Below are 12,234 nucleotides of genomic sequence, written 5' to 3'. Positions count from 1 at the left end.
GCTCTGGAACTTTTCTCGTATCGTGGCTTATCGGTATCGAAGATTTAGGTCAGGGAGGCTTATATAGGCGAAGAGTCGGAGTCGGAAGGGCCACGGGGCCCCCTCATAGTAGGGGGGCTCCCCCCCCTTGGCCGCGCGGCCATGTGGGGTGGGGCCCCCTGGCTCTCCTCTGGCCCCTCTTCGGTGCTCTGGAAGCTTCCGGGAAAAATAAGGTACTGGGCGTTGATTTCGTCCAATTCTGAGAACATTTCCTTTCTAGGATTTCTGAAACCAAAAACAGCAGAAAACAGGAACTGGCACTTCGGCATCTCGTTAATAGGTTAGTTCCGGAAAATGCATAATAATGACATAAAGTGTGTATAAAACATGTGAGTATCATCATAAAAGTAGCATGGAACATAAGAAATTATAGATACGTTGGAGACGTATCAGCATCCCCAAGCTTAGTTCCTACTCGCCCTCGAGTAGGTAAACGATAACAAGAATAATTTCTGAAGTGACATGCTATCATAATCTTGATCAATACTATTGCAAAGAATATGAGATGAATGAAGTGATTCAAAGCAATGGTAAAGACAATGACTAAACAACTGAATCATATAGCAAAGACTTTTCATGAATAGTACTTTCAAGACAAGCATCAATAAGTCTTGCATAAGAGTTAACTCATAAAGCAATAAATTCAAAGTAAAGGCATTGAAGCAACACAAAGGAAGATATAAGTTTCAGCAGTTGCTTTCAACTTTCAACATGCATATCTCATGGATAATTGTCAACACAAAGTAATATGATGAATGCAAATAAGCAAGTATGTAGGAATCAATGCAAAGTTAACACAAGTGTTTGCTTCTAAGATAGAAAGAAGTAGGTAAACTGACTCAACATAAAAGTAGAAGAATGGCCCTTCGCAGAGGGAAGCATGGATTACTATTTTTGTGCTAGAGCTTTTCATTTTGAAAACATAGAAACAATTTTGTCAACGGTAGTAATAAATCATATGTGTTATGTATAAGATATCCTATAAGTTGCAAGCCTCATGCATAGATTACCAATAGTGCTCGCACCTTGTCCTAATTAGTTTGGATTAACATGGATTATCATTGCATAGCATATGTTTCAACCAAGTATCACAAAGGGGTACCTCTATGCCGCCTGTACAAAGGTCTAAGGAGAAAGCTCGCATTGGATTTATCGCTTTTGATTATTCTCAACTTATACATCCATACCGGGACAACATAGACAACAGATAATGGACTCCTCTTTAATGCATAAGCATTCAACAATAGATAACATTCTCATAAGAGATTGAGGATTAATTGTCCAAACTGAAACTTCCACCATGATTCATGGCTTTAGTTAGCGGCCCAATGTTCTTCTCTAACAATATGCGTACTCAAACCATTTGATCATGATAAATCACCCTTACTTCAGACAAGACAAACATGCATAGCAACTCACATGATATTCAACAAAGGTGAAATAGTTGATGGCGTCCCCAGGAACATGGTTACCGCTCAACAAGCAACTTATAAGAAATAAGATACATAGCTACATATTCTTCACCACAATAGTTTTTAAGGCTATTTTTCCCATGAGCTATATATTGCAAAGACAAAGGATAGAATTTCTAAAGGTAGCACTCAAGTAATTTACTTTGGAATGGCAGAGAAATACCATGTAGTAGGTAGGTATGGTGGACACAAATGGCATAGTTTTTGGCTCAAGGATTTGGATGCACGAGAAGAATTCCCTCTCAATACAAGGCTTAGGCTAGCAAGGTTGTTTGAAGCAAGCACAAGTATAAACCGGTACAACAAAACTTACATAAGAATGTATTGCAAGCATTATAAGACTCTACACTGTCTTCCTTGTTGTTCAAACACTTCACCAGAAAATATCTAGACTTTAGAGAGACCAATCATGCAAACCAAATTTTAACAAGCTCTATGTAGTTCTTCACTAATAGGTTCAAACTACATGATGAAAGAGCTTAAACATGATCTATTTGAGCACAACAATTGCCAAGTATCAAATTATTTAAGACAATATACCAATTACCACATGTAGCATTTTCTGTTTCCAACCGAATAACAATGAACGAAGCAGTTTAACCTTCGCCATGAACATTAAAAGTAAAACGAAGAACACAAGTGTTCAAATGAAAAAGCGGAGCGTGTCTCTCTCCCACACAAGCATGAATTTATTCAGAGAATGAAAATAACAAAACGAAAATAAAAGCACACAGACGCTCCAAGTAAAGCACATAAGATGTGACGAAATAAAAATATAGTTTCACTAGAGGTGACCTGATAAGTTGTCGATGAAGAAGGGGATGCCTTGGGCATCCCCAAGCTTAGATGCTTGAGTCTTCTTGAAATATGCAGGGATGAACCATGGGGGCATCCCCAAGATTAGACTTTTCACTCTTCTTGATCATATTGTATCATCCTCCTCTCTTGATCCTTGAAAACTTCCTCCACACCAAACTCAAAACAATCTTATTAGAGGGTTAGTGCATAATCAAAAATTCACATATTCAGAGGTGACATAATCATTCTTAACACTTCTGAACATTGCACAAAGCTACTCAAAGTTAGTGGAACAAAGAAATCCATCAAACATAGCAAAACAGGCAATGCGAAATAAAAGGCAGAATATGTCAAAACAGAACAGTCCGTAAAGACGAATTTTTCTGGGGCACTTAACTTGCTCAGATGAAAAAGCTCATATTGAATGAAAGTTGCGTACATATCTGAGGATCACGCACGTAAATTGGCAGATTTTTTTGAGTTACCTACAGAAGGGGCTGCTCAATTTCGTGACAGTAAGAAATCTGTTTCTGCGCAGTAATGCAAATCTAGTATCATCATTACTATCAAAGACTTTACTTGGCACAACAATGCAATAAAATAAAGATAAGAAGAGGTTGCTACAGTAGTAACAACTTCCAAGACTCAAATATAAAACAAAATTGATGTAGTAAAATAATACATGGGTTATCTCCCAAGAAGTGCTTTCTTTATAGCCATTAAGATGGGCTCAGCAATTTTAATGATGCACTCGTAAGGATGAGAGTTGAAGAAAAGAGAGCATCAAAAAGCAAGTATGAAACAAATTTAAGCCTAACCCACTTCCTATGAAAAGGAATCTTGTACACAAATAAATTCATGAAGAACAAAGTGACAAGCATTGGAAGATAAGACACGAGTAACTTCAAAATTTTCAACATAAAGAGGGGAAACTTAATATTATTAAGATGCATATAACCATGTTTCCCTCTCTCATAATAACTTTCAGTGGCATCATGAACAAACTCAACAATATAACTATCACATAAAGCATTCTTATTCACATGCATAAAAGTATCATTACTCTCCACATAAGCATAATCAATTTTATTAATTGTAGTGGGAGCAAATTGAACAAAGTAGCTATCATTATTATTCTCATCACCATAATAATCAAATATAGGAGGCATAGTATAATCATAATAAACTTTATCCTCCATAGTAGGTGGCACCAAAATACCACTATCATTATAATCATCATAAATAGGAGGCAAAGTATCATCAAAGTAAATTTTCTCCTCCATGCTTGGGGGATTAAAAATATCATGCTCATCAAAACCAGCTTCCCCAAGCTTAAACTCTTCCATAGCATTAGCAATAATAGTGTTCAAAGAGTTCATGCTAATAACATTGCTACAACTATTTTGCAAACAAAGTTCCATGGGTTTTTTAATTTTCTCTTCAAACACATCATGTCCTAATTCAATATAAAGTTCATAAAGATCTCTAATTTTTTTGTTGTTTTCCATTAAGCCTAACTAGTGAAAAATAAAAACAAGAAACAAAAAGATGCAATTGCAGGATCTAAAGGAAATAGCTTCGAGCACTCACACACCGGCAACAGTGCTAGGAAATAGCTTAGTAGTCGGAGGATGTGAATACCTTTTACCTTACCTCCCCGGCAACGGCGCCAGAAAATAGCTTGATGTCTACGCACGCTTCTATTCCTGTAGACAGTGTTGGGCCTCCAAGAGCAGAGGTTTGTAGAACAGTGATACGTCTCCGACGTATCGATAATTTCTTATGTTCAATGCCACATTATTGATGATATCTACATGAAGCTTCCAGAACACCCGAGAGCCGCCAGAGGGGGGCCACAGGCCCACCAAACAGTAGGACGGCGCGGCCAAGGGGGGGCTCGCGCCCCCCTGTTGTGTCGTCGCCTCGTTGACCTTCTGATGCCGCCTCTTCGCCTATATAAAGGTCCCTGACCTAAAACATCGATACGAAAAAGCCACGGTACGAGAAACCTTCCAGAGCCGCCGCCATCGCGAAGCCAAGATCTGGGGGACAGGAGTCTCTGTTTCGGCACGCCGCCGGGACGGGGAAGGGCCCCCGGAAGGCTCCTCCATCGACACCACCGCCATCTCCATCAACGCTGATGTCTCCCATGAGGAGGGAGTAGTTCTCCATCGAGGCTCGGGGCTGTACCGGTAGCTATGTGGTTCATCTCTCTCCTATGTACTTCAATACAATAATCTCATGAGCTGCCTTACATGATTGAGATTCATATGATGATGCTTGTAATCTAGATGCCATTATGCTAGTCAAGTGGATTTTACTTATGTGATCTCCGGAGACTCCTTGTCCCACGTGTGTAAAGGTGACAGTGTGTGCACCGTGTGGGTCTCTTAGGCTATATTTCACGTAATACTTATTCACCGTTATGAATGGCATAGTGAAGTGCTTATTTATATCTCTTTATGATTGCAATGTGTTTTGTATCACAATTTATCCGTGTGCTACTCTAGTGATGTTATTAAAGTAGTTTATTCCTCCTGCACGGTGTAATGGTGACAGTGTGTGCATCGTGTAGTACTTGGCGTAGGCTATGATTGTGATCTCTTGTAGATTATGAAGTTAACTATTGCTATGATGGTATTGATGTGATCTATGCCTCCTTTCGTAGTGTGAAGGTGACGAGTGTGCATGCTATGTTAGTACTTGGTTTGGTTATGTTGATCTGTCATGCACTCTAAGGTTATTTAAACATGAACATCGAATATTGTGGAGCTTGTTAACTCCGGCATTGAGGGTTCGTGTAATCCTACACGAGTTAGTGGTGTTCATCATCCAACAAGAGAGTGTAGAGTCTAGCATCTATCTATTTATTCTGTTATGTGATCAATGTTGAGAGTGTCCACTAGTGAAAGTATGATCCCTAGGCCTTGTTCCTAAATATCGCTATCGCCGCTTGTTTACTTGTTTTACTACATCTTTACTTTCTGCAATATTATTACCATCAACCGCACGCCAGACAAGCACTTTCTACGGCGCCGTTACTACTGCTCATATTCATTCATACCACTTGTATTTCACTATCTCTTCGCCGAACTAGTGCACCTATTAGGTGTGTTGGGGACACAAGAGACTTCTTGCTTTGTGGTTGCAGGGTTGCTTGAGAGGGATATCTTTGACCTCTTCCTCCCTGAGATCGATAAACCTTGGGTGATCCACTTAAGGGAAACTTGCTGCTGTTCTACAAACCTCTGCTCTTGGAGGCCCAACACTGTCTACAAGAATAGAAGCACCCGTAGACATCAAGCACTTTTCTGGCACCGTTGCCGGGGAGGAAAGGTAAAAGGCACTCATACTACGGTCCCAGGTAAAGTAATTTTCGGTTGCCGTTGTGTGTGTGCTCGAAGCTATTTCCTTTAGATCCTGCAATTGCATCTTTTTGTTTCTTGTTTACACTAGTTTGGCATAATGGAGAACAATGAGCTTCTTATTCTATTTCCTGATTTAAGACATGGATGGTTTGATGCGAAAATTAAAAAACCCATGGAACGTATTAGTATGAACACTTTGAATACCATTGTTGCTAATGATATGGAAAATTTTAAACTTGGGGAAGCTAGTTTTCATGATCTTTTTAGTCCCCCAAGCATTGAGGAGAAAATTTACTTTGATGATACTTTGCCTCACATATATGATGATTATAATGATAGTAGTCTTTTGTTACCGCCTGTTATGGAGGATAAATTTGATTATGATTACAATATGCCTCCTATATTTGATGATGAGAATAATAATGATAGCTACTTTGTCGAATTTGCTCCCACTATTACTAATAAAATTGATTATGCTTATGTGGAGAGTAATAATTTTATGCATGAGACTCATGATAAGAATGCTTTATGTGATAGTTATATTGTTGAGTTTGCTCATGATACTACTGAAAGTTATTATGAGAGAGCAAAATATGGTTGTAGAAATTTTCATGTTACTAAAATGCCTCTCTATGTGCTGAAATTTTTGAAGCTACACTTGTTTTATCTTCCTATGCTTGTTACTTTGCTCTTCATGAACTTGTTTACTTACAAGATTCCTCTGCATAGGAAGCATGTTAGACTTAAATGTGTTTTGAATTTTCTTCTTGATGCTCTCTTTTGCTTCAACTCTCATCTTTATGAGTGCATCATTAAAACTGCTGAGCCCATCTTAATGGCTATAAAGAAAGAACTTCTTGGGAGATAACCCATGTGTTTATTTTACTACAGTAATTTTGTTTTTTATTTTGAGTCTTGGAAGTTGTTACTACTGTAGAAACCTCTCCTTATCTTAGTTTTTTTGCATTGTTGTGCCAAGTAAAGTCTTTGATAGTAAGGTTCATACTAGATTTGGATTACTGCGCAGCATATGCATTTCTTTGCTGTCACGAATTTCGACCTGCCTCTCTGTAGGTAGCTCAGAAAATTATGACAATTTACGTGAGTGATCCTCAGATATGTACGCAACTTTCATTCAATTTGAGCATTTTCGTTTGAGCAATTCTGGTGCCTCAATAAAATTCATCTTTACAGACTGTTCTGTTTTGATAGATTCTCCCTTTTATTTCGCATTGCTTCTTTTGCTATGTTGGATGGATTTCTTTGTTCCATTGACTTCCAGTAGCTTTGGGCAATGTTCAGAAGTGTTAAGAATGATTGTGTCACCTCTGAACATGTGAGTTTTTGATTATGCACTAACCCTCTAATGAGTTTGTTTCGAGTTTGGTGTGGAGGAAGTTTTCAAGGGTCAAGAGAGGAGGATGATATACTATGATCAAGAAGAGTGAAAGCTCTAAGCTTGGGGATGCCCCGGTGGTTCACCCCTGCATATTTCAAGAAGACTCAAGCGTCTAAGCTTGGGGATGCCCAAGGCATCCCCTTCTTCATCGACAAATTATCAGGTTACTTCTCTTGAAACTATATTTTTATTCGGTCACATCTTATGTACTTTACTTGGAGCATGTTGACCTTTTTGCTTTTCCAGCGATATGTACATATCTAAGTAATTGTCGTTCTGTTGTGTGCTTTTACTTTTGTTTTGTTATTTTCATTCTCTGAATAAATGCTTGTGTGGGAGAGAGACACGTGATACGTCTCCGACGTATCGATAATTTTTTATGTTCCATGCCACATTATTGATGATATCTACATGTTTTATACACATTATATGTCGTATTTATGCATTTTCCGGCACTAACCTATTAACGAGATGCCGAAGAGCCAGCTTGTTGTTTTCTCGCTGTTTTTGGTTTCAGAAATCCTACAAAGGAAATATTCTCGGAATTGGACGAAATCAACGCCCAGGGTCCTATTTTTGCACGAAGCTTCCAGAAGACCGAGGGGGAAAGGAAGTGGGGCCACGAGGCGCCGCCACAACAGGGCGGCGCGGCCTGGACCCTGGCCGCGCGGCCCTGGTGTGTGGGGCCCTCGTGTGGCCCCCCGCGTTGCCCTTCCGCCTACAAATAGCCTTCGTCGCGAAACCCCCAGTACCGAGAGCCACGATACGAAAAACCTTACTGAGACGCCGCTGCCGCCAATCCCATCTCGGGGGATTCTGGAGATCACCTCCGGCACCCTACCGGAGAGGGGATTCATCTCCCGGAGGACTCTTCACCGCCATGGTCGCCTCCGGAGTGATGAGTGAGTAGTTCACCCTCGGACTATGGGTCCATAGCAGTAGCTAGATGGTTGTCTTCTCTTCATGTGCTTCATTGTCGGATCTTGTGAGCTGCCTAACATGATCAAGATCATCTATCCGTAATTCTATATGTTGTGTTTGTCGGGATCCGATGGATAGAGAATACTATGTTATGTTGATTATCAATCTATTACCTATGTGTTGTTTATGATCTTGCATGCTCTCCGTTATTAGTAGAGGCTCGGCCAAGTTTTTGCTCTTAACTCCAAGAGGGAGTATTTATGCTCGATAGTGGGTTCATGTCTCCGTGAATGCGGGGAGTGACAGAAACCTCTAAGGTTATGGATGTACTGTTGCCACTAGGGATAAAACATTGATGCTATGTCCGAGGATGTAGTTATTGATTACATTACACACCATACTTAATGCAATTGTCTGTTGTTTTCCAACTTAATACTGGAAGGGGTTCGGATGATAACCTCGAAGGTGGACTTTTTAGGCATAGATGCATGCTGGATAGCGGTCTATGTACTTTGTCGTAATACCCAATTAAATCTCACAATATTCATCATGTCATGTATGTGCATTGTTAATCCCTCTCTATTTGTCAATTGCCCGACTGTAATTTGTTCACCCAACATGCTATTTATCTTATGGGAGAGACACCTCTAGTGAACTGTGGACCCCGGTCCATTCTTTACATCTGAAATACAAATCTGCTGCAATACTTGTTCTACTGTTTTCTGCAAACAATCATCATCCACACTATACATCTAATCCTTTGTTACAGCAAGCCGGTGAGATTGACAACCTCACTGTTTTGTTGGGTGATACGTCTCCGACGTATCGATAATTTCTTATGTTCTATGCCATATTATTGATGATACCTACATGTTTTATGCACACTTTATGTCATATTCGTGCATTTTCTGGAACTAACCTATTAACATGATGCCGAAGTGCCAGTTCCTGTTTTCTGCTGTTTTTGGTTTCAGAAATCCTAGTAACGAAATATTCTCGGAATTGGACGAAACGAAGACCCAGGGGCCCATTTCGCCACGAACCTTCCAGAAGACCGAAGAGCATACGAAGTGGGGCCACGAGGTGGCCAAACCACAAGGCGGCGCGGCCAAGGGGGGCCCGCGCCGCCTCGTGGTGTGGGCCCTCGTCGCCCCCCGACTCGCCCTTCCGCCTACTTAAAGCCTCCGTCGCGAAACCCCCGATGCGAAAAACCACGATACGGAAAACCTTACCGAGACGTCGCCGCCGCCGATCCCATCTCGGGGGATTCTGGAGATCTCCTCCGGCACCCCGCCGGAGAGGGGATTCATCTCCCGGAGGACTCTACACCGCCATGGTCGCCTCCGGAGTGATGAGTGAGTAGTTCACCCCCGGACTATGGGTCCATAGCAGTAGCTAGATGGTTGTCTTCTCCTCATTGTGCTTCATTGTTTGATCTTGTGAGCTGCCTAACATGATCAAGATCATCTATCCGTAATACTCTATGTTGTGTTTGTTCGGGATCCGATGGATAGAGAATACCATGTTATGTTAATTATCAAGTTATTACATATGTGTTGTTTATGATCTTGCATGCTCTCCGTTACTAGTAGAGGCTCGGCCAAGTTTTTTGCTTTTAACTCCAAGAGGGAGTATTTATGCTCGATAGTGGGTTCATGCCTCGCATTGACACCGGGACGAGTGACGTAAAGTTCTAAGGTTGTGTTGTGCTCGTTGCCACTAGGGATAAAACATTGGCGCTATGTCCGAGGATGTAGTTGTTGATTACATTACGCACCATACTTAATGCAATTGTCTGTTGCTTTGCAACTTAATACTGGAAGGGGTTCGGATGATAACCTGAAGGTGGACTTTTTAGGCATAGATGCAGTTGGATGGCGGTCTATGTACTTTGTCATAATGCCCAATTAAATCTCACTATACTTATCATGCCATGTATGTGCATTGTTATGCCCTCTCTATTTGTCAATTGCCCGACTGTAATTTGTTCACCCAACATGATTTTATCTTATGGGAGAGACACCTCTAGTGAACTATGGACCCCGGTCCATTCTTTAATACTGAAATACAAATCTGCTGCAATACTTGTTTTACTGTTTTCTCTGCAAACAATCATCTTCCACACAATACGGTTAATCATTTGTTACAGCAAGCCGGTGAGATTGACAACCTCGCTGTTTCGTTGGGGCAAAGTACTTTGGTTGTGTTGTGCAGGTTCCACGTTGGCGCCGGAATCTCTGGTGTTGCGCCGCACTACATCCCGCCGCCATCAACCTTCAACGTGCTTCTTGGCTCCTCCTGGTTCGATAAACCTTGGTTTCTTTCCGAGGGAAAACTTGCTCGCTGTGCGCATCATACCTTCCTCTTGGGGTTGCCCAACGAACGTGTGAAATACACGCCATCAAGCATATTTTCCGGCGCCGTTGCCGGGAATTGAAGAAAAGCTACACCACAAAGATTTCTAACTCCCACGTCAACTACGCACCGAAGCATATTTTCCGGCGCCGTTGTCGGGGAGATCAAGACACGCCGCAAGGGGAGTCTCCACTTCTCAATCTCTTTACTTTGTTTTTGTCTTGCTTTATTTTATTTACTACTTTGTTTGCTGCATTATATCAAAACACAAAAAAATTAGTTGCTAGTTTTACTTTATTTACTGTCTTGTTTGCTATATCGAAAACACAAAAAAAAATTAGTTTACTTGCATTTACTTTATCTAGTTTGCTTTATTTACTACTGCTAAAATGGCCAACCCTGAAAATACTAAGTTGTGTGACTTCACTAGCACAAATAATAATGATTTCTTATGCACACCTATTGCTCCACCTGCTACTACAGCGGAATTCTTTGAAATTAAACCCGCTTTACTAAATCTTGTTATGCGAGAGCAATTTTCTGGTGTTAGTTCCGATGATGCTGCTGCCCATCTCAATAATTTTGTTGAATTATGTGAAATGCAAAAGTATAAGGATGTAGATGGTGACATTATAAAATTAAAATTGTTCCCTTTCTCATTAAGAGGAAGAGCTAAAGATTGGTTGCTATCTCTCGCCTAAGAATAGTATTGATTCCTGGACTAAATGCAAGGATGCTTTTATTGGTAGATATTATCCCCCTGCTAAAATTATATCTTTGAGGAGTAGCATAATGAATTTTAAACAATTAGATAATGAACATGTTGCTCAAGCTTGGGAAAGAATGAAATCTTTGGTTAAAAATTGCCCAACCCATGGACCGACTACTTGGATGATCATCCAAACCTTCTATGCAGGACTAAATTTTTCTTCGCGGAATTTATTGGATTCAGCTGCTGGAGGTACCTTTATGTCCATCACTCTTGGTGAAGCAACAAAGCTCCTTGATAATATGATGGTTAATTACTCTGAATGGCACACGGAAAGAGCTCCACAAGGTAAGAAGGTAAATTCTGTTGAAGAATCCTCTTCCTTGAGTGATAAGATTGATGCTATTATGACTATGCTTGTGAATGGTAGGACTAATGTTGATTCTAATAATATTCCGTTAGCTTCATTGGTTGCTCAAAATTCTAGACCATATCCTGCTAATGGTAATTCTTATAGTAGACATGTTTCACCTAATGAGGAAAAGATGTTAGAAATTGAAAGATCCACCAAGAGCTTTATGCAATCACAATATGAGCAAAATAAATTGATTACTAAAACTATGAATGAACAATATACCTTGTTGAAGAATATAGGAAATCAACTTGAAAATCTGAATATGGAGATTTCTGGGTTGCAAACTAAACTTGCAAATGCTGAAACCCGAATCTCATACATGTCTGCGTCACAATCTTCTTTAATTAATAAAATGGCTGCTAAACCTTAGGATATTGAAAATAAAATTGTTACTACAGCAAATGCCATCCAAGTTAGAATTAATGAGAATATAAGATTAATGGCTGAACTGCGTGCTAGGTGGGATAGAGAAGAAAATGAAAAACTAGCTAAAAAGGAAAATGTAGCTAAAGTTTGGACTATTACCACCACTAGCAATGCTAATGATTCACATGTTGCTGCACCTCCTACTATCAATGGTAAAATAATTGGTGTTGGCAATGTTTCTACTCCTAGTACAAAGCGCGCAAAATTACTCGAAACCGCTAAAACTGCTGAAACTGCTTGTGATAAAACTGCTGAAATTTTTTCCAACCTTGGGGATGATAATCCCATTGCTTTAGATTGTAATGATTTAGATTTTGATGATTGCCACATCT

The sequence above is a fragment of the Lolium rigidum genome, chromosome 1 (genome assembly GCF_022539505.1).
Source record: "Lolium rigidum isolate FL_2022 chromosome 1, APGP_CSIRO_Lrig_0.1, whole genome shotgun sequence".
NCBI classification, from domain to species: domain Eukaryota; kingdom Viridiplantae; phylum Streptophyta; class Magnoliopsida; order Poales; family Poaceae; genus Lolium; species Lolium rigidum.
Note: the sequence above shows the minus strand (reverse complement) of the source record.